The following is a 19,854-nucleotide window of genomic DNA, read 5'->3' as shown; positions in this document are numbered from 1 at the left end:
TTTAGACATGATGCATGGGTGCTGGTGCAACTATCTGCAATCAACTTCTAGGGCTGTGACACTTAATTACTCTGATTAATTGGACTGAGAGAACATAACCATAGGATTTGTATTCCAGAAAAATTATAGAGGGGCGGGGTGGGGGGATTAACCAGAGAAAACACATGATATGTTTGTCGCACAGATGGGTATATAGATGACTAACCGGTTTTCCGTCGGAGTCGCAGTCGTTGCCGGAGTTGCTGTTGACCTCCGGCTCCGGCCGGGGGGGGGGGGCACGCGGCGCTGATGAAGTCTAGGTCATGCTGCTGCCCGCGCGAGACCTCATCGGAGGTGACGGAAACTTCTGTGCCCAGCTTCACGCGTTGCGCGGGTGCTTCACCAGCCCCGACGTCGCCACTCCCTCCGTTGGTGCGCTTCAGCGACATCGGCACACACTCCAGTGTCCACACATTGGTGACCACTGTGGACCGGGGGTGCGGCCGCCTATTATGTCCGCGTCTCGGGCACGCAATTAATACAGACCAGTGGGAGCGAGGCAGGCTGCGGTCAAAAGTTGTCTCACCTCCCGGTGAGCCTGCGCGGCGGACTTCTGCCATTCCTACCATCATTTCACATAGCTACTCGCACACCTCCCCGTCAATACGCACACCTGCACGCATGCCTCCCGGTATGCTTGCACGGCGGACTGCTCGCATGCGTCCCGCAAACTCACACCTGCTCGCATGGCACACGGGGCGTGTGGCAGCACGTATATTTTTTGGTTTATTTTCTTCTGCTTTACTGCTTAACTGAAGCATGGCACGGTTAAACAGCTCATACCGTATTCAATCTGAACCTTTTGCGTTGAAGAGATGCACAAATCCTGCGGTGAACAGCTCGCACGCTTCCCAGTGAGCCTGCGCACCGGACTACGCTTGCACGCCTCCCGTTCAGTCAAGCAGCTGTCCGCACGGCACCTCCTATAGCCATTAAAACCAAGACACGTGGCGTCACATAAATGGTTAACAGAACGCACACAGTTTGAATTATACAAATGTTTGAGACATTAAAGTGGCAGCTATTTTTTCAAAATGCCTTTGTTGGCTGTTATTCTAGTGCGCCTTCTCTCAAAATGGACACGAAAAATACCACATCATGTCGGGTGCCATTCCATGATAGCATGCGAAGTTTCATGAATTTCGGACGAGTTTTGGATTTACTACAATTTAAAAACAAAGTATCTCAACATTTTGCCGGCAATCAATAGTGTCCTGGTGTTTGAAATTCATTCCCATTTCTTGCATGGGACGTAAGCATGCACCCAAGGACACAGATTTGAGTTTTCAACCAATTTATATGTACTGGAGCATGTGCATGTATTTCAAATTTGAATTATGCACATAAAATGCCTAGAAAACCGAGTTAATGTATAAAAATGTCCAAACAAACACCAAAAAATTCCAAAACTTAACACAACACTCCTGTTGTTCTATGCTGACACTAGAATTTTTTTGAAAGCAATAAGAGGCAACATATATCGTTTCGTCCCCAAAGGTGGCACGTTTCCTACCGAAAACCATCATGCTTGTTGTGAGAAGCTCCGGTTTGTGAGAAGCATATAGCCAAACCTGCCCCAAATGGGACAAAATTTGTACCACGGCAAGTTGATGCCGCTCCATGATAGCATGCCAAGTTTCATGAATTTCAGACGAGTTTTGGATTTACTAGAATTTAAAAACCTCGCACCTCAATGTTTTGCCGGCAATCAACGGTGCCCTGGTGTTTGAAATTCATTCCCATTTCTTGCATGGGACCTAAGCATGCACCCAAGGACACATATTTGATTTTCCAACCAATTTATATGCACTCGAGCATGTGCATGTAGTTCAAATTTGAATTATGCACATAAAATGCCTAAAAACCCAGTTAATGTATAAAAATGTCCAAACGAACCCCGAAAATTTCCTTAATTTAACACAACACTCCTGTTGCTCAATGTTGACAAAGTTTTGAAAGCAATAAGAGGCAGCAGATATCGTTTCATCCCCAAAGGTGGGATGTTCCCTACCAAAACCATCAGGCTTGTTGTGAGAAGCTCTGGTTTGTGAGAAACTTACACCCAAACCATCCCCAAATGGGATAAAAAAGTTACCATGGTACGTTGATGCGGCTCCATGATAGCATACCAAGTTTCGTGAATTTCAAACGAGTTTTGGATGTACTAGAATTTAAAAACCAGGTGTCTCAATGTTTGCGGCCGAGTGACGGTGGGAGGGTGTTTAACATTCATTCCTATTTCTTACATGGGACCTAAGCATGCAACCAAGGACGCGGATTTGAAATTTCAACCAATTTATATGCATTAGAGCATGTGCATGTAGTTCAAATTTGAATTATGCACATAAATGCATTGAAAACTGAATTAATGCATAAAAATGTCCAAACCAACCCCGAAAAATCCCCAAAATAATGACACAACACTCCTGTTGTTCTATGTTGACATGAGAAATTTTTTGAAAGCAATAAGAGGCAATATATATCGTTTCGTCCCCAAAGGTGGGACGTTCCCTACCGAAACCATCAGGCTTGTTGTGAGAAGCTCTGGTTTGTGAGAAGCATATTCCCAAACCTGCTCAAAATGGGACAAAAAAATTACCACAACATGTTGATGCCGCTCCATGATAGCATGCCAAGTTTCATGAATTTCAGACAAGCTTTGGATTTACTAGAATTTAAAAACCATGTATCTCAATGTTTGTGCTCGAGTGACGGAGGTAGGGTGTTTGCACTACAAAAAAATACACTTCCGTGATGATACGTGTTTGTCAAAGTAGGTCACGTTTTCTGTCATGCATGTACATCCATGACAAATTTATGACAGAATGAAGATAGTCATACCTGTGCTGTCGTAGAAGTGTTCCATGACATTACCAAAATTATCATCACGGAAGTGTCCACTTCCATGTCGATAAATCGCGCGTCACAGAAGTGCTTTCGTCAAGGGTGACCGACACGTGGCATCCACCGTAACGGAACGCCGTTAAGATATCGGGTCGGGTTTTGGATCGGATACCCCGTTAACAGCCTCGACCAATGGGAAATTTCCACGTGTAAAATTCTTATTGGCCGGACGAAACACGTGTCAGCTCGTCAGTCGGTCAGCTAGGCGCCTATGATATGTCGACACATGCCACGGCCCACCACTGGCCCATTTAGCTTACAAAGCTGGCCCGTTTGACTTGGTTAAAAGTTAACGGGCTGGCCCATGAAAAGCCTGTTAACGGTCTCTTCGCAAATAGCCCATTTTACGGCCCGTTAACTCACGGCCCGTTAGGCCCTAAAGGAAATCGGCCCAACAACGTCATGTGGGCCGTCGAATATAACACCAGCCCATCTCACTTTCGGCCCATGTATGGCCCACGACGTCTTTCGGCCCATATGAGGCCTTCTTATCTTTCGGCCGTTTACAGGCCCACGGTGACTCTAGCCCATAATGAACAGTAATTTTCTTTGTACCCGTTAACGGCCCGTGATTTACATGGGCCGTTTCCAGCCCGTGTTAGCTTTCGGCCTATTGACGGCCGACACATTCTTGGGCTCCTTTTCGGCCCTCGATTACTTCCGGCCCGTTACTGGCCTGTTCCCCTAATGGGCCAAATTCGGCCCATGGCAAGACTCGGCCCGTTACTGGCCTGTTACCCTAATGGGCCAAATTCGGCCCATGGCAAGAGTCGGCCCGTTTTTGGCCTGTTAAACCGTTGCGCCGTTTCCAGCCCGTCCTATATTCTGGCCCATTAATGACCCGTTATGCCTGTGACAGAATTAAGCCTTTGCTGTCCTACGGCCTGTTAACGGCGCGTTACCGTGCTGGGCCGATACCAATTACGCCCATTTACGGCCCATGTAGACCCATTAATCCGACGGCCCGAGGCCCGCCGATTCTACGGCCCGAGGCCCGCCGATTCTACGGCCCTGTTGGAGGCCCATTTATCGACGGCCTGTAGGAGACCCATGGATCCTACGGCCCGTAGGAGACCCATGGATCCTACGGCCCGTATATGGCCCATGGTAGTTGCGGTCACTAGCAAACCAGGGAAAAAGACGACTAGGAAATAAATAAGGCCGAAACTAACGCTAGGCTATTAAGGCGATTGCATAGATTACATCCACTCGGCATCAAAGATCGCCACCAGTGCAAATATAGGGAACACCCTACACTATACAAAAATGGCTTGCTATTTTCTTCAGCCGGTGGCTGCACATTAAGAATAAATTTTGTATCGCACCAAAACAAATTACAACTATATAACAAAAGGAAGGTTGGCATAAAACTTAACAGTCTAGAAGATAAATGCACCACCAGAAGTTCAGAAGCTCAGTTCATTTGACCTGATTGTTACGTTTTCATGCTGTATTGTCTGATGGAGCACCATACCTTCATTTCCCCTAGGCTCCTGAACAACATAGCAAATGTCTGATAGTCTGGTTTCAAAACCATGCATATCTTGATGACATCGAACAATGTCTCTCCTTGTTTCACAAAGGGCCTCTGTTAGGGAATGGACTTGTGTGTGGAGCGCAGATACAACATTGCTTTGAGCTTGCATATCTTGATCATGAGGTAGTTTGGACGATATTGCCTTAACAACCAACCCAGTATTACGCAGGAACGTGCTTTTGGCACTGTTAGTGGACAGGTACTGACCCACTGCAGCAAGAGCTGACATTGCGGTTATAGTTGCCTCGCCACCTTCAGAAGGTGGCGGTTCCACCATTTTTTCCATAGCTCGCTGAAAAGTTGAGGTTTTACATTAGTAGTACCAGAACAGAAGATATTAAGGAGGCAGCAAAACCAAACAAAATAGCTTTGGTCTATATACAGAACTTATTCTGGTGAACCCATGTAAAATATTAGTTGTATTTTATTGCAAAGTACATAATAAAACCAGGTTGCAAACATATGACCATGTACCATCGCTAATGTATTGTCTATTTCTTCACATTGTATTGAGGGCTAAGGATAAAGAGACGAAGTTTATAATACGGTAAGGATAGTATGACATCATTCATATCACAAAACAACTGAGAACATACAAACAGGCAATTGTAACGTTGTGTGGGCAAGTCCAGCACGGAACTAGATTACGGGTCAAGATCAAAGGAACATCACTCCTCTCTTTTAAACCTTGTAAGGTGCAATGATACGCTAAGACAATTGTGTATAAAATTGAAAAGAGTAATAGACATTGGCTGCAAACCATGCAGTTCAAGGCACAAGTCAGAGTAAGTAGTAGTTAAAAGGTATGAGGATTAAGGACCTACAACAGCGGCTTGGACTGGTGTAGTCATGCCCTTCTTCTTGCTGGTGTGACAGTCCTTGAAGATTTCCACAGCATTTGGTTCAGGTACTTTTTGGTCCTTGCGGGCTTTCCTCTGCATTTCGAACAAGTCAATATAGATCTGATAATATGGTATAGCGAAAAGAGTGAAACAGCAGCTAATTACAAGAGCCTCGCAGTGTGCAATATAGCTACGAGATCCTGTCGTTTGTTGGAATTTCACTTTCATACGGTTGGCCTTGTTCTTTGAACAGTTCACCTACAAGAAGATAGATTTGTGTGGCACATGCGTAAATAGGACTTCAACATGTGATCTGATCACATATATATAATGTACCTGATACTTCGGATCAGACCAGTGTTTAACAAGGCCCCTCCAGTCTTCATCCGATATATTTTCCACTGGAGATGTTTGGGAAAGTTCACTGTTAGCCTTGCCTTCAAAGTGAGTTTTCCTCAAGTTATACCGATACTGTCGTAGAGCAGACTTGAAAACATGGGTGCAAGCTTGTCTGGTTGCATCATCTTGGCTATCCAACTTGAACCTCATCTGTTGAAAATTATGGGAGTCTCATTATTAGCAACCTAGAAAGTATGGGACAGAGCAAGACGATATTACTAGTTTCCATACATAACCATACTTACAGATAAATGGTCGAGGAAGGTGTTGAACTGGGTTTCGTCTTGGTCATTCCTGTACTGAATCCATGTTGGGAGGATATGTACATGACACCTAACGGCAACCGCTGCCTCTGATACTAACTTGGCTGACTCTGTAGCATCACGTGGCCTTTTTAAACCTGCCTCAAAACGGATCTCCATTCTTCCTCCTCTAGATTTAGTTAACCTATCGAGCATTATCCCTAATGTTTGTTTCCTCTTGCGCCTAGGTTCTAGTCCAACAACGAACATAGGAAGTGTTAGTGTACATCAAACTGTGAGACTACATATAAAGAAGCATGCAACTATAACTTGACTCCAGCAACTACCTTCTTGCTGTTGAAGCTCACAAGGTTCATCTGATATTGCCAACTCGTCTTGTGTCAAGAGTGCTTGGGAAGTAGTGTCAGGTGGCAAGGGAGCTTGGGAACGTGCTGCTAGCTCAGTTGACGCACGAGTATGTCGTGCAGCTGGTAGTACTGTGGTAGGTGTTGCAAGAACTAGAGCTATCTCTGCTTGTTTGGTAGCAGCTATTAGTTTCTGTTTGGCTTTTTTTGCAGCTCGTGTAGCACGGGATGCCGTGTTTGTAGAATTTTCCGCTGGACTTTGACCTTCTATTGCACCATCAGTACCAGCAGAATCTGCAGGATTCATCTGCTTCTCATTCCCTGCCATTCTGTGTTTCTTCCTCTTTCTCTGTGCCATGTTAAGTCAAGCCAACAAGAAAAACGAATAATAATTTAGTTCTTCAGAACAAATTGATGTGTGATGCAGACGAATTGAACTTTGATGTTAGACAACCACATGATAGGAGGATGTAATATGTATGAAAAACAGGACGGAAGAGATAACCAGAACTATGATGTGTAAACTTAGAAGAAGACATTTCACCAAATTAGAAGCAATGCAATGGAAGGTAGACACCATATGAAAGATGCTACAAATATCGCTCTGCCAAGTTAACAGTGTCTCATCATAAATGGCGTTTAAACAAATGTGAAGCAGTACAAGAATAAATCATATGCAAGATGCAAACAACATCATACTACCATGTTAGAGGTCTCTCGTCATTATTGCCATTGCATATTCACAGCTTATGATGTGTAACTAAGGAGAAGGCATTTCAACAAATTAGAAGCAATGAAAGCTAGACACCATATGAAAGATGCAACGAATATCACTCTACCAAGTTAAAACTGTCTCGTCATAAGTGCCATTTCAACAAATTAGTAGTACAAGCTAGAAAAGAATGCGAGATGTAACCTGTATCACACTCCGAAGTCAAACGTGTGTTATGATAAGTGATTATTGCAGGTTACACAACAGTAGTAATTTGATGTAAGAACATGGAAGGAACACGTGTCTTATTCAAGTATAATGTGTAAAGTAAGCAGATGGAATCCAACAAAATTAGAAGCAATACAAGCTAGACATCACGCATAACATGCAACCACATATAACAGTGCCAAGTTAGAGGGAGCACCGGTGATGCTGCACTAGGGGAGACGTGCTCATCATAAACACAGCTTTGTTGAGTGTCTATGCATGTGTTGTCTTGGAAATCATCTTGGGGGTGTGGAGGAGTAGAAACTGTAGAGGCCCTCCGTTCGGAAGGAGCACCTTTATCCGCTGCCTTGCTAACTTCCTTCCGCTTTATTGATTTTGAATTGTCAAGTAAAACCGACAAGAAAAAGCAATAAAATTCTCTCTTCAGAACTCATTCATGCATGATACTGACAATCACTACTTTCATGTAAGGCAAACACATGATACCAGGATGGAATATGTACGAAAAATAGGACGGCATGGCATGTTCACAACTGTTTGTGTAAACTAAGAAGAAACCATTCCAGCAAATAAGAAGCAATGCAAGCTAGACACCACATGAAAGATGCAACCAATATGACTCTGCCAAGTTAAAAGCGTCCCATCATAAATGGAATTTCAACAAATTAGAAGCAGCGCATGCTATAAATCATATGAAAGATGCAACTAATATCACACTGCATATAATAAAGGTGTCTCGTCATATTGATTGATGTGGGATACAAAAAAACAATAGTTTTATGTAAGGACATGCTTAATAGACAGATGTACTATGTACTAAATACAGGAAGGCATGTCACATTAACAGGTATAACGTATAAGCTAAGCAGACTAGCACATGCAGTTTAACCAGATTGGAAGAATTACAATCTAGACACCATATGCAACATGCAACCACATATCACGCTGCCAAGTTAGAGCAAGCACCTACGATGCTAGTGTAGGGGAAATGCTGTAATCAACTACAGAGCTACGTTCACTATCTTCATCTATTATTTCTGTTTCTTGAGAATCATGTCGGGAGGCTGACGCAACATTCTTTAAATGAGGAGTAGTCCCGTTGCCTACCTGCCTCGTCATAAGTGATTGATGAGGGATACACAAGAACATTAGTTTGATGTAAGAACATGGTTAATACACAGATGTACTAGTTGTTGGAAATATGCCCTAGAGGCAATAATAAAATGGTTATTATTATATTTCCTTGTTCATGCTTTAATTGTGTTATCCGGAAATCGTAATACATGTGTGAATACATAGACCATAACATGTCCCTAGTGAGCCTCTAGTTGGCTAGCTCGTTGATCAATAGATGGTTACGGTTTCCTGACCATGGACATTGGATGTCATTGATAACGGGATCACATCATTAGGAGAAGGATGTGATGGACAAGACCCAATCCTAAGCATAGCACTAGATCGTGTAGTTTGTTTGCTAAAGCTTTTCTAATGTCAAGTATCATTTCCTTAGACCATGAGATCGTGCAACTCCCGGATACCGTAGGAATGCTTTGGGTGTACCAAACGTCACAACGTAACTGGGTGGCTATAAAGGTGCACTACAGGTATCTCCGAAAGAGTCTGTTGGGTTGGCTCGGATCGAGACTGGGATTTGTCACTCTGTATGACGGAGAGATATCTCTGGGCCCACTCGGTATTGCATCATCATAATGAGCTCAATGTGACTAAGTAGTTAGTCACGGGATCATGCATTACGGAACGAGTAAAGTGACTTTCCGGTAACGAGATTGAACGAGGTATTGGGATACCGACGATCGAATCTCGGGCAAGTAAAGTACCGATTGACAAAGGGAATTGTATACGGGATTGCATGAATCCTCGACATCGTGGTTCATCCGATGAGATCATCGTGGAACATGTGGGAGCCAACATGGGTATCCAGATCCCGTTATTGGTTATTGGCTAGAGAGGTGTCTCGGTCATGTCTGCATGATTCCCGAACCCGTAGGGTCTACACACTTAAGGTTCGATGACGCTAGGGTTATAAGGAAGGTTTGTATGTGATTACTGAATGTTGTTCGGAGTCCCGGATGAGATCCCGGACGTCACGAGGAGTTCCGGAAAGGTCCGGAGGTAAAGATTTATATATGGGATGTCACCATACGGTCACCGGAAATATTCGGGGGTATACCGGCATTGTACCGGGACCACCGGAGGGGTTCCGGGGGTCCACCGGGAGGGTCCACCTGCCCCGGAGGGCCTTATGGGCTGTAGGTGGAAGGGAACCAGTCCTTAGTGGGCTGGGCGCCAACCCCCTAGGGCCCATGTGCCTAGGGTTTGGGGGGAACCCTAAAAGGGGGGCGCCCCCCTTGCTTGGGGGGCAAGCTCCCTCCCCCCTTGGTCGCCGCCCCCCCTCTAGATGTCATCTAGAGGGGCCGGCCCCCTTCCCCCTTCTCCCTATAAATAGAGGGGTGAGGGGAGGGCTGCAGTACCACATCCAAGGCGCAGCCCCTCCCCTCCCCAACACCTCTCCTCCTCCGCGTGTGCTTGGCGAAGCCCTGCCGGAGAACTGTCACTCCACCACCACCACGCCGTCGTGCTGCTGTTGGAGCCTTCTTCCACAACCTCTCCCTCCTCCTTGCTGGATCAAGGCGTGGGAGACGTCACCGCTCCGTAGGTGTGTTGAACGCGGAGGTGTCGTCCGTTCGGCGCTTGGATCATCGGTGATTTGGATCATGACGAGTACGACTCCATCAACCCCGTTCTCTTGAACGCTTCCGCTCGTGATCTACAAGGGTATGTAGATGCACTCCTCCCCTCTCGTTGCTAGTAAACTCCATAGATTGATCTTGGTGATGCGTAGAAAATTTTAATTTCTGCTACGATCCCCAACAGTGGCATCATGAGCTAGGTCTATGCGTAGTTTCTATGCACGAGTAGAACACAAGTTGTTGTGGGCGTCGATTTTGTCAATTTACTTGCCATTACTAGTCTTATCTTGATTCGGCGGCATCGTGGGATGAAGCGGCCCGGACCAACCTTACACGTACGCTTACGTGAGACAGGTTCCACCGACTGACATGCACTAGTTGCATAAGGTGGCTAGCGGGTGTCTGTCTCTCCCACTTTAGTCAGATCGGATTCGATGAAAAGGGTCCTTATGAAGGGTAAATAGAAATTGGCATATCACGTTGTGGTTTTGGCGTAGGTAAGAATCGTTCTTGCTAGAAACCTATAGCAGCCACGTAAAAGTTTGCAACAACAATTAGAGGACGTCTAACTTGTTTTTGCAGCAAGTGTCATGTGATGTGATATGGCCAGAAGGATGTGATGAATGATATATGTGATGTATGAGATTGATCATGTTCTTGTAATAGGAATCACGACTTGCATGTCGATGAGTATGTCAACCGGCAGGAGCCATAGGAGTTGTCTTAATTTATTTATGACCTGCGTGTCAACTGGAACGTCATGTAATTACTTTACTTTATTGCTAACCGTTAGCCATAGTAGTAGAAGTAATAGTTGGCGAGACAACTTCATGAAGACACGATGATGGAGATCATGATGATGGAGATCATGGTGTCATGCCGGTGACGATGATGAACATGGCGCCCCGAAGATGGAGATCAAAAGGAGCAAAATGATATTGGCCATATCATGTCACTATTTGATTGCATGTGATGTTTATCATGTTTTACATCTTATTTGCTTAGAACGAGGGTAGCATAAATAAGATGATCCCTCGCTAAAATTTCAAGAAAGTGTTCCCCCTAACTGTGCACCATTGCGAAGTTCGTTGTTCCGAAGCACCACGTGATGATCGGGTGTGATAGGTTCTAACGTTCGCATACAACGGGTGTAAGCCAGATTTACACACGCGATACACTTAGGTTGACTTGATGAGCCTAGCATGTACAGACATGGCCTCGGAACACAAGAGACCGAAAGGTCGAACATGAGTCGTATAGCAGATACGATCAACATGAAGATGTTCACCGATGATGACTAGTCCGTCTCACGTGATGATCGGACACGGCCTAGTTGACTCGGATCATGTATCACTTAGATGACTAGAGGGATGTCTGTCTGAGTGGGAGTTTGTTAATAATTTGATTAGATGAACTTAATTATCAGGAACTTAGTCTAAAAAACCTTTACAATATGTCTTGTAGATCAAATGGCCCACGCTAATGTTGCCCTCAACTTCAACGCGTTCCTAGAGAAAACCAAGCTGAAAGACGATGGTAGCAACTACACGGACTGGGTCCGTAACCTGAGGATTATCCTCATAGCTGCCAAGAAAGCATATGTCCTTGAATCACCGCTAGGTGATGCACCTGTTTTCCCAGCAACTCAAGACATTCTGAACGCCTGGCAGTCACGTAGTGATGATTACTCCCTGGTTTAGTGCGGCATGCTTTACAGCTTAGAACCGGGGCTCCAAAAGCGTTTTGAGCAGCACGGAGCATATGAGATGTTCCAAGAGCTGAAAATGGTTTTCCAAGCTCATGCCCGGGTCGAGAGATATGAAGTCTCCGACAAGTTCTATAGTTGTAAGATGGAGGAGAATAGTTCCGTCAGCGAACACATACTCAAAATGTCTGGGTTGCACAACCGCTTGTCTCAGCTGGGAGTTAATCTCCCGGATGACGCGGTCATTGACAGAATCCTTCAGTCGCTCCCACCTAGCTACAAGAGCTTTGTGATGAACTTCAATATGCAGGGGATGGAAAAGACCATTCCTGAGGTATATTCAATGCTGAAATCAGTGAGGTGGAGATAAAAAAGGAACATCTAGTGTTGATGGTGAATAAAACCACTAAGTTCAAGAAAGGCAAGGGTAAGAAGAACTTCAAGAAAGACGGCAAGGGAGTTGCCCCGCCCGGTAAGCAAGCTGCCGGGAAGAAGACAAAGAATGGACCCAAGCCTGAGACTAAGTGCTTTTATTGCAAGGGAAACGGTCACTGGAAGCGGAACTGCCCCAAGTACTTAGCGGATAAGAAGGCCGGAAATACCAAAGGTATATGTGATATACATGTTATAGATGTGTACCTAACCAGCGCTCGTAGTAGCTCCTGGGTATTTGATACCGGTGCGGTTGCCCATATTTGTAACTCAAAGCAGGAGCTGCGGAATAAGCGGAGACTGGCGAAGGACGAGGTGACGATGCACGTCGGGAATAGTTCCAAGGTCGATGTGATCGTCGTCGGCACGCTACTTCTACATTTACCTACGGGACTAGTTTTAAACCTCAATAATTGTTATTTAGTGCCAGCTTTGAGCATGAACATTGTATCTGGATATCGTTTAATGCGAGATGGCTACTCATTTAAATCCGAGAATAATGGTTTTTCTATTTATATGAGAGATATGTTTTATGGTCATGCCCCGCTGGTCAATGGTTTATTCTTAATGAATATCGAAGTGATGTTACACATATTCATAGTGTGAATGCCAAGAAATGTAAGGTTGATAATGATAGTCCCACATACTTGTGGCACTGCCGCCTTGGTCAGATTGGTGTCAAACGCATGAAGAAACTCCATGCAGATGGACTTTTGGAGTCTCTTGATTATGAATCATTTGACACGTGCGAACCATGCCTCATGGGCAAAATGACCAAGACTCCGTTCTCCGGAACAGTGGAGCAAGCAACCAACTTATTGGAAATCATACATACTGATGTGTGCGGTCCAATGAGCGTTGAGGCTCGCGGTGGCTATCGTTATGTTCTCACCCTCACTGATGACTTGAGTAGATATGGGTATGTCTACTTAATGAAACACAAGTCTGAGACCTTTGAAAAGTTCAAGGAATTTCAGAGTGAGGTTGAGAATCAACGTGACAGGAAAATAAAGTTCTTACGATCAGATCGTGGAGGGGAATATTTGAGTCACGAATTTGGCACACACTTAAGGAAATGTGGAATTGTTTCACAACTCACGCCGCCTGGTGCACCTCAGCGTAATGGTGTGTCCGAACGTCGTAATCACACTCTATTGGATATCGTGCGATCTATGATGTCTCTTACCGATCTACCGCTATCATTCTGGGGTTATGCTTTAGAGACTGCCGCATTCACTTTAAATAGGGCTCCGTCGAAATCCCTTGAGACGACACCGTATGAATTATGGTTTGGAAAGAAACCTAAGCTGTCGTTTCTTAAAGTTTGGGGATGCGATGCTTATGTCAAGAAACTTCAACCTGAAAAGCTCGAACCCAAGTCGGAAAAATGCGTCTTCATAGGATACCCTAAGGAAACCATTGGGTATACCTTCTACCTCAGATCCGAAGGCAAGATATTCGTTGCCAAGAACGGGTCCTTTCTGGAGAAAGAGTTTCTCTCTAAAGAAGTAAGTGGGAGGAAAGTGGAACTTGATGAGATGACCCCTCTCGAACCAGAAAGTAGCACAGCACAAGAAAATGTTTCTGTGGTGCCTGCACCGACTAGAGAGGAAGTTAATGATGACGATCATGATCAAGTTACCACTGAACTTCGTAGGTCCACAAGGACACGTTCCGCACCAGAGTGGTACGGCAACCCTATCCTGGAAATCATGTTGTTGGACAACGGTGAACCTTCGAACTATGAAGAAGCAATGGCGGGTCCAGATTCCAACAAATGGCTTGAAGCCATGCAATCCGAGATAGGATCCATGTATGAAAACAAAGTATGGACTTTGACAGACTTGCCCGATGATCGGCGAGCGATAGAAAATAAATGGATCTTTAAGAAGAAGACGGACGCGGATGGAAATGTTACCATCTATAAAGCTCGACTTGTCGCTAAGGGTTATCGACAAGTTCAAGGAGTTGACTACGACGAGACCTTCTCACCCGTAGCAAAGCTGAAGTCCGTCCGAATCATGTTAGCAATTGCTGCATTCTACGATTATGAAATATGGCAAATGGACGTCAAAACGGCATTCCTTAACGGCTTCCTTAAGGAATAATTGTATATGATGCAGCCAGAAGGTTTTGTCGATCCTAAGAATGCTGACAAAGTATGCAAGCTCCAGCGCTCAATCTATGGGCTGGTGCAGGCATCTCGGAGTTGGAACATTCGCTTTGATGAGATGATCAAAGCGTTTGGGTTTACGCAGACTTATGGAGAAGCCTGTGTTTACAAGAAAGTGAGTGGGAGCTCTGTAGCATTTCTCTTATTATATGTGGATGACATACTATTGATGGGAAATGATATAGAATTCTTGGAAAGTATAAAGGCCTACTTGAATAAGTGTTTTTCAATGAAGGACCTTGGAGAAGCTGCTTACATATTAGGCATCAAGAACTATAGAGATAGATCGAGACGCCTCATAGGTCTTTCACAAAGCACATACCTTGACAAGATATTGAAGAAGTTCAATATGGATCAGTCCAAGAAGGGGTTCTTGCCTGTACTAGAAGGTGTGAGATTGAGCACGGCTCAATGCCCGACCACGGCAGAAGATAGAGAAAAGATGAGTGTCGTCCCCTATGCCTCGGCCATAGGGTCTATTATGTATGCCATGTTGTGTACCAGACCTGATGTAAACCTTGCCGTAAGTTTGGTAGGAAGGTACCAAAGTAATCCCGGCATGGAACACTGGACAGCGGTCAAGAACATCCTGAAGTACCTGAAAAGGACTAAGGATATGTTTCTCGTTTATGGAGGTGACGAAGAGCTCTTCGTAAAGGGTTACGTCGATGCTAGATTCGACACAGATCTGGATGACTCTAAGTCACAAACCAGATACGCGTATATTTTGAATGGTGGGGTAGTCAGCTGGTGCAGTTGCAAGCAAAGCGTCGTGGCGGGATCTACATGTGAAGCGGAGTACATGGCAGCCTCGGAGGCAGCACAGGAAGCAATCTGGATGAAGGAGTTCATTGCCGACCTAGGAGTTATTCCCAATGCATCAAGGTCGATGACTCTCTTCTGTGACAACACTGGAGCTATTGCCCTTGCCAAGGAGCCCAGGTTTCGCAAGAAGACCAGGCACATCAAGCGTCGCTTCAACTCCATTCGTGAAAATGTTCAAAATGGAGACATAGATATTTGTAAAGTGCATACGGATTTGAATGTCGCAGATCCGTTGACTAAACCTCTTCCACGAGCGAAACATGATCAACACCAGAACTCTATGGGTGTACGATTCATCACAATGTAACTAGATTATTGACTCTAGTGCAAGTGGGACTGTCGGAAATATGCCCTAGAGGCAATAATAAAATGGTTATTATTATATTTCCTTGTTCATGATAATTGTCTATTGTTCATGCTTTAATTGTGTTATCCGGAAATCGTAATACATGTGTGAATACATAGACCATAACATGTCCCTAGTGAGCCTCTAGTTGACTTGCTCGTTGATCAATAGATGGTTACAGTTTCCTAACCATGGACATTGGATGTCATTGATAACGGGATCACATCATTTGGAGAAGGATGTGATGGACAAGACCCAATCCTAAGCATAGCACTAGATCGTGTAGTTCGTTTGCTAAAGCTTTTCTAATGTCAAGTATCATTTCCTTAGACCATGAGATCGTGCAACTCCCGGATACCGTAGGAATGCATTGGGTGTACCAAACGTCACAACGTAACTGGGTGGCTATAAAGGTGCACTACAGGTATCTCCGAAAGTGTCTGTTGGGTTGGCTCGGATCGAGACTAGGATTTGTCACTCCGTATGACGGAGAGGTATCTCTGGGCCCACTCGGTATTGCATCATCATAATGAGCTCAATGTGACTAAGTAGTTAGTCACGGGATCATGCATTACGGAACGAGTAAAGTGACTTGCCGGTAACGAGATTGAACGAGGTATTGGGATACCGACGATCGAATCTCGGGCAAGTAAAGTACCGATTGACAAAGGGAATTGTATACGGGATTGCTTGAATCCTCGACATCGTGGTTCATCCGATGAGATCATCGTGGAACATGTGGGAGCCAACATGGGTATCCAGATCCCGCTGTTGGTTATTGGCTAGAGAGGTGTCTCGGTCATGTCTGCATGATTCCCGAACCCGTAGGGTCTACACACTTAAGGTTCGATGACGCTAGGGTTATAAGGAAGGTTTGTATGTGATTACCGAATGTTGTTAGGAGTCCCGGATGAGATCCCGGACGTCACGAGGAGTTCCGGAATGGTCCGGAGGTAAAGATTTATATATGGGAAGTCACCATATGGTCACCAGAAATATTCGGGGGTATACCGGTATTGTACCAGGACCACCGGAGGGGTTCCGGGGGTCCACCGGGAGGGTCCACCTGCCCCGGACGGCCTTATGGGCTATAGGTGGAAGGGAACCAGCCCTTGGTGGGCTGGGCGCCAACCCCCCTAGGGCCCATGTGCCTAGGGTTTGGGGGGAACCCTAAATGGGGGGCGCCCCCTTGCTTGGGGGGCAAGCTCCCTCCCCCCTTGGCCGCCGCCCCCCCCTCTAGATGTCATCTAGAGGGGCCGGCCCCTTCCCCCTTCTCCCTATAAATAGAGGGGTGAGGGGAGGGCTGCAGTACCACATCCAAGGCGCAGCCCCTCCCCTCCCCAACACCTCTCCTCCTCCGCGTGTGCTTGGCGAAGCCCTGCCGGAGAACTGTCACTCCACCACCACCACGCCGTCATGCTGCTGTTGGAGCCTTCTTCCTCAACCTCTCCCTCCTCCTTGCTGGATCAAGGCATGGGAGACATCACCGCTCCGTACGTGTGTTGAACGCGGAGGTGCCGTCCATTCGGCGCTTGGATCATCGGTGATTTGGATCACGACGAGTACGACTCCATCAACCCCGTTCTCTTGAACGCTTCCGCTCGCGATCTACAAGGGTATGTAGATGCACTCCTCCCCTCTCGTTGCTAGTGAACTCCATAGATTGATCTTGGTGATGCGTAGAAAATTTTAATTTCTGCTACGATCCCCAACACTAGTATGTACCGAAAACAGAAAGGCATGTCATATTCAAAGGTATAATGTGTAAGCTAAGAAGATGCAATTTAACCAAATTGGAAGCAATACAAGCTAGACATCCGCCTGGAGTGGTGAGCATGATCATCTAGGACCTGAGAACCTGGTGGGAGGCGGGCTGCTTCGCCACCATCGCAGCTTTTTAGTTGGCTTCGAGGTGATGCCTATCTTTGCTGGGCTTCTCACTGGCTCGGCCAGTGCCCTGACTAGCTATTTGTCTTCTGGTGCTCACGGGATGGTGGTTCATGTAAAAAAATATCTTTCGGCCTTTCGAATACAAGCTAGACACCATATGGAACATGCAACCACATATGACACCGCGAAGTTAAAGCAAGCACCTGGGATGGTGGTTCATTGCGAGCGAGGTCATCAACTCCAGAGCTACGTTTACCGTCTCCATCTGCTGACACTGCACCCTTTATAGCACTGTAACGTGTCGTGCATACCCGCGAAGAAAGCTGGCGCGACTTCTCTCTTTTCTTTGCTGCTTCTCTTTCGGCAGACTCTGAAATACCCTTGCATAAAAACACAATAGTGACAGTATGGGTGAAGTGTGTGCAGAACTAGTGCACTGTAAAAGTAGCAGATAGCAGGTGGCTGAAAAATAAATAACAGGAGTCATATGATAGCTCTACAACATTGCATGGCAAACAAAATTAGATTCTACTCCGTATGATTTTGTAATATATGAGCACAGGAAATGCAGGTACTCCTCCAGCACACCACCACATGTGGTCATATCTAAGATAACAGTCGACTGAAAATAAATAGGTCAGTCGATTTTTTTAATGAACCGTCCGATCTATAAGGAATGGGCAGATGACCTTCGTCTACCTCCCGCCAGTCACTGTTGACGATCTTTCTCGAACCGTCAGCGACCACCGGCCCAGACCCCTGCCTCCGCCGCCCCGCCCTCCCCTCGACCTCACACCACCGCCGTGCTTGGCAGCGCCCCCAGGCCATCCCTTTAATCCCGGCCGACCTCCAGATCGGGCGCCAGTAGCTCTAGGCCGCACACGTACCTAAGATAAACACCAAGGCGCTGCTTCCCCGGCGTAATAGGCGTACTAGCGCCTGTTACGCCGGGGAATGCTTCCGTTAATTGGGAATCAACTGGCCAGAAATTGAAATTCAGGGGGCGACGGACCTCTAGCTAAGGTGAAATAGTATATGAGGAGAAACCTTGTGCATCACGAGTTACTAGGAACATCTAGTATCAAGGAGAAGCGGTCAACTAGTGTCTTCTGTGGGATGAGTACCGTGCAAGCAGAGACGTAAGATTTGCACGAATAAGGGAAGAGGAGTACCTTTTTTGGTTGCCGGTGTGGTCACCTCCACATGTTGCGCCGATCTTCTTCTTTTTACCAGGGAAACCGATGTTCTGGAGGGTGCAGGCTTGGACAAACCCATGGCCAAATTGTTGACTGTGTTGCCGTGGCCGTATGTCGGCGGAGGGGAAGCAGATCCGAGGCGGCGAAGGACGGCGTAGCAGGAACAGCTTCGGTGCGGTGGACGGTGGCGAAGTTGGAGCGACAGCGGTGAGGCGCAGGACGGCGTGGTTGAACTGGCTCGGGTACGGACGGCTCGGCCTCGGCTTCAACTACTAGCCATGGAGGGCGTTGCGGTTGAGGTTGCGGTGGACGACGACGTCGGGGTATCGGCTCCGGCGTGATGGAGGAGGGCGGCGGTTGATGGGTGGGATGGGGTGGCGGAGGGAGGACGCCGGGGTTTCGCGGCTGGTGGAGAGGTAGTTCTGGCGCCCACGGAGTACGATGGGGAATCGAACGGGTGGGGGGGAACCATGTTTCGGTCTGGGACGCGCTTGTTTTTGGCTTTTTTGAACAGAAGATGGGACGCGCTTGTTTGAAATTTGGGGAAAGTACAAACTTTGCCCCCCTCTTAAATTTCGGACCTACTGCGGGTTGGGGGTTGGATGGTAATCCCAGGTGTCCCAAATAGTGGGCGGGAGCGATTTCAGCCGCGCGCATAGGCGGCCATTGTGTACGAATATTTTTCGGAGGCGGTTGCGTGGCGTCTAGATGAAGCAACAAACCTACCCCGGTTTAGACCTTGGGACGTCGGGCCGGTAGGTTTCACGGGTCGGAGTTATTAGAAAAGTAATTTCCTTGTACTACCAAACATTGGTCTCACGTGGTTTCGGGCGAGTAGAGGCTCTTTTGGCGCTTTGTTCGAAATTTTGAAACACAAGCATTCCCGTTTAGAGTACTCTTGAACTATGAGGATTGACCTAAATAGACAACGTTATATTTGACCTTGTATGTTTGAAAACCTCATCAAATTATCCGCTTCTTTTTGAAATTTTGAAACTTGCAAATCCTATAACTACGATTATTTTGGAATGGAGGAGCTAAATTTGAATCTATTTTGTACACGACTACATATGCTATTATGTACTAAATCAGAGCAAAGATTGGTGCCCCCATAATTTAGGTATGGTTTACAAATGCCATGATATCAAATTCAAATAATTGAATGGACTTCATGTTGAATTCGATTTTTTTTAAACCACCTTAAGTTGAATTCAAATGTATGATAGTTCATAGGTAGCTATTTATAATGTTCATTGTGTAACTTTCGTATGTATAATGTGCTTTACACACACAACATGAACTATAATC

Source organism: Aegilops tauschii, chromosome 5 (assembly GCF_002575655.3).
Source record: "Aegilops tauschii subsp. strangulata cultivar AL8/78 chromosome 5, Aet v6.0, whole genome shotgun sequence".
NCBI lineage: Eukaryota > Viridiplantae > Streptophyta > Magnoliopsida > Poales > Poaceae > Aegilops > Aegilops tauschii.
Note: the sequence above shows the minus strand (reverse complement) of the source record.